Raw genomic sequence first — 4,454 nt, 5'->3', positions numbered from 1 at the left:
CTTGAAAAAAAAAAATTTCTGAGCTCCAAAAGCTGAAAATTTGTAAGAAAAAAACTCAGAGATTTTGAGATTAACCTCAGAAATTTTCTAGAAAATAGTTTTACATTTCAGAGCTACAAAAGATGAAAATTTTTTTACTGTTGAAAACTCAGATATTTCTTTTTTTTTTTTTCAAATAAATTTCTGAGATTTATCTCAAAATATCTGAGTATTTTCTAGCAAATGTTCAACTTTTCCAACTCAGAAATTTCCCAAGATTTTTTCTAGAAGATTTCTGAAATTAATGTCAAGTTTTTTAGTGGAAATTCGCTCTTTTTTCCTCCCTACCCATAAAGGCCCTAATACGCCGCTGTAGGTTGCTATCGCCCGCCTGCAGGCAGAACTCAGGGAAAAAAAGCCCAGAAGAGAACAAATAAATATTAGCTTTAATATGGAGCTGTGGCCTTCCTGTTGATCAGTTTAAACAAACTTTGAAATGCATTAAAGCCAAATCTGGAGTAATGAAACAAAATGAATCATGAAGGAAAGTTCATCTTGACTTCTGTTGGCCTCTGAAGCAGAAGGAAATCAGTTACCGTCAGTTACCGTAATGACTCCGCTGTGTTCCCAGGCAACAGGCAGAGAAGAAAGAGCAAAATTAAGAAAAATACAATGAAGTCAGGCAGCTCTCATGGATTCAGACAGCAAAAGAAAGCAGCAGACCTGGTGAGCCATGAGAAAAAATTCTGTATGAAGAAAAATCAACAAAATTTCATTGATTGTTAATTACCCTTAAAACTAGAAAATCTAAAAATCTTTGAAAGTATTAAACAAATAACTAAAAATTAAGCTTTTCATTCTTTTTCAGGCAGATAAGTAAGCTTAAAACTTACTACACTGCATTATATAGAAACAAAAAGACCGCTAAGACAGGAAGGCATGACCATATATGAACCTTTTTAACCAGGAGTTAGCACTTGTGCTACAAAGATCATCTATAGCTGGAACATCCCATACCCAAGCGCGTAAAAAAAAAACCCAAAAAAAACACCCAGCTTGTTTTTGGCAGTAAGTTCATGTTTTTTGTGTCTGGAAAAAGAACCATTTCAAAAACCTCCAAAATGTGACATCACAAATTTACCGGCACTGCACGGTTACCTAGCAACCCCAGCAGAATTCCACCTGTTACCTAGCAACCCCAGCAGAATTCCACCCGTTACCTAGCAACCCCAGCAGAATTCCACCCGTTACCYAGTAACCCAAGCTGATCTCCCGACCATATGGCCAGCTGGTTTTACCACTGTATGTGCTGTATAATGACTGCTGGAACAGACAAACATTTTGTTGTTGACTTACCATCCAGAAACCTCTTGCTGAATTCTTGTTGGTTATGCAGGAGGCTCCACTTCTGCTTTTCAAAGATGTACTGTTGTTTAATTGCGCATCTGTTTGCAGCCATGTTCACGTGCGAGTCTAAACGTTGAGTTGGGGGGGCGTGACCAGCAGCAGATTATTAGGATTTAAAGTGACAAGACACCCTAAAACAGCAAAGTAGACAGAACTGAGCAGAGTAAAATCTCATCATCTGAGAATGATTTTGAGAAAATATGACATGAGCATATTTTGTACAGACCTACAAAATAGACCTACTCTAACATGTTCAACGAAGTATAACAGGAAAAAGAAGCAATGCAGCTCATCCCACAGATATGCCTAGGTCTTTGGAACCACAATCCTGCATGTTTTTGGTGTTTCCTACCTCAGTTAAATACATCGGTGAATTAAATATGTGCTAAGAAAAAAGGCTGAGACATTAACTGTGGTTAATAAGGAGTCACACAGTTGTCAGCTTTTAAGTAAGGGAATGAGCCAAATAAATGTTACCCTGATGAAGATGAGTTTTAATGTGTTCAGTGGAGTTTCCCAGGAGAGTGTGAGGTTAATGAGGTAGAGGAGGGCTACATCCGTTGCATTTCTAACCAGAGGGAACTGTAGTGCATAGGTTTCTTCTGAGTGCATAAAATAATTAAGAAGATTTACTAGAATCTGTTGAAGGACAGAGGATGGCCTTCCAGGTATTTTAACTAAGGAAAGTAACCAGAATCAAATCAATGGTTAATCCCCACAATCAGGCACTGAATATTGTGTTTTAGTGGATGACGTAAACATCAATGTTAGTAGCAATGAAAATACCCAAATGTTTTGCTTATTGTTGGGACTCTATGTTCAAGTTTCACTTTTTGAATCTATATACTGAAATAATATTGAGATATTCTAATTTATTTCAAGCACAGGTGCAGCACTTAAAAGTCTCAAAAGATATTGAAATCAGCATTTCCATCAAGCAGGAAATAAAAAAGTGGTAGAGATTCAAAACAACTCCTAACCGGTTCAGGTGTCCCTTTCCAAGCAATTTTACAGTGAAAGCAGATTACGAGATGCTAAGTCTCTAAAAATCAGTAGAGACTGATTTTTCAGCTAATATGCTAATAACAAAACACATTTTTCATTTAGCATTTTTGCTAACTTTGAAAACGCTTAGCACACTTAAATTCCCGTAAATTAACCTTTAGAGATCAATTACAAAGTAATAATTTACTTGCCTGTTTTGTAAACTTCCAGTTGAATAAAGTTTGACATCAGACTTTACGTTTTGGTTAGCTTCAAGTAGCTAAACGTTCGTGTACTTTTATTTTGAAGTCAATGGAAACTGTTTACATTGTAGTTCCGTTTCCTGTCTTCATGTTCCGTTTCTGTATTTTATTGAAATAAATACAATGAACGTAAGTTATTAATATACATTTACACAAATGGAACAGAAGCCAGGTCAAATATTCATGTAAATTAAATTAAGTTATTCACCTTATTTATATGTTATATGTTATTTTTTGTTGTTTTAGCAAGAAAAATCACTTTCTTTTATCAAAGATGAGATGAGACATGGATACAGTATGCAAACATTTATTTATAAAGAACTCAATCTTTTATGGATTTTGTCTATTTTTTGCATGGCTAAAATAATGCTGCACCACAAAAACTAAGAAACACTTCAACTTTTTTTTTAAATACCTTTTGTAAATATGCCGAACGAAAGCCACTGTACTGCACCACAGAGCAGAGCGCGCTGCAATTTTCTTCACACAATGAAACATTTTCTTACATCAACAACGAAGACAACACTTTTAAAAACCAAAAGCACTTTAAAGGAATCTGTGATTACAGCACATTCAAGAACACAACAAACCAGCAGCTCTCCAGGGCCAAATAATTACAGAATTACATTCAAACATTCACACCAACGCAGCCACATCAAGGGGAGTTTACACTGCTGCCATCGGCCAATCCACACTCTGATTGTACAGAAACAGAACATATAATATTCAATACAAAGTGGGTTTTCAGCACTGAATCACTTCGCTGATTTAACACTTTAGATATCATTAAATCTTCTCATTTTTCTGCTCTTTCAGTGGCTGTTTCATACAAACACCAGGCTTATATTATTTGTTTTGTTTTTTTTATGTCACAGCTTATTTATAAAAATCTTCCTGTAAACAGTCCGCACACATCAACACAAGTTCACACACATTACACCAAAGAATTGTTTTTAATTTACATCAAGTAAAGTGCCAGAGAACACATTAAAAGTTAAAAACACAGGAAGAAATGAAGGTGCAGGAAAGGTCCCAAAGAGGTGCAAACGCTCTGTTTTTCAGGCTGAGGCCATTTATGAAAGACGGAAACTGTAAGAACATATAAATATACTAAAAATATATCTGCATACGTCCATGCATTCACTAATTAACAATACTTTTTCTTTAAGGTAATTTACTGAACCATTTTTTGCTATATTTCTAATGGTACTCCCATCTTTCTATTTAAAAAAAATAAAAAATTTCCCCAAACATATTCATCCCTTTAGATCAGGTGCATTTGTACATTTTTTAAATATTTCTGCTTCATTTAGAAATCAAAATATCAGTCAGGCAAGAAACAAAGCTAAAAGGAAAATAAATAAAACAAATGAAGCTATCCGTCAACAGCGCTAACACAAACCGCGCTAATACAACAAAGCAAGCTAACAACTAAAGCTAAAAGTGCTAACAAAAACTTTGCCAACAGTGACAGTTTGACATGTAGTCGCTGTCATGACAACGGTTCTCATGACAACAAACATGCTGCTTTATTGGGCCAAACTGTGTCAATAAAACTAATCAAGCTAACTGGTAGTGCTAACAGCACTATTACAAACTATGACAAAAGTTTGGTGGGTGAAGCTGATGGCAATCACGGTAATGAAAACGCTGCTAATGCAAACAATGCTAATTTAACTGAAGATCTACATAAACTTGTATTAGCTTTATAAACTCTCTGTAAACCGAAGCTGACAATGCTAAGGTTTAATGCATGAGCAGCTTAACTTACGTTGAGGACAGTTTTTGTAAATATGTTGGTCATGTATCAGAGCTTTTTCA

General features: G+C 35.3%; 1 long non-coding RNA gene across 1 annotated transcript; it reads right to left on the bottom strand.

The window, feature by feature from the left end:
- Positions 1 to 432: 432 nt before the first annotated feature.
- Positions 433 to 1,422, bottom strand: LOC103466749 (uncharacterized). The gene is made up of 3 exons (XR_533980.1): positions 1,336 to 1,422; positions 703 to 725; positions 433 to 598 (listed from the first exon to the last, which is right to left on the bottom strand). It is a non-coding gene; the product is annotated as an uncharacterized LOC103466749 (long non-coding RNA).
- Positions 1,423 to 4,454: the final 3,032 nt, after the last annotated feature.

The sequence above is a fragment of the Poecilia reticulata genome, linkage group LG6, assembly GCF_000633615.1.
Source record: "Poecilia reticulata strain Guanapo linkage group LG6, Guppy_female_1.0+MT, whole genome shotgun sequence".
In the NCBI taxonomy this organism is placed as follows: Eukaryota; Metazoa; Chordata; class Actinopteri; order Cyprinodontiformes; family Poeciliidae; genus Poecilia; species Poecilia reticulata.
Note: the sequence above shows the minus strand (reverse complement) of the source record. Positions and strands in the feature narration are given on the sequence as shown.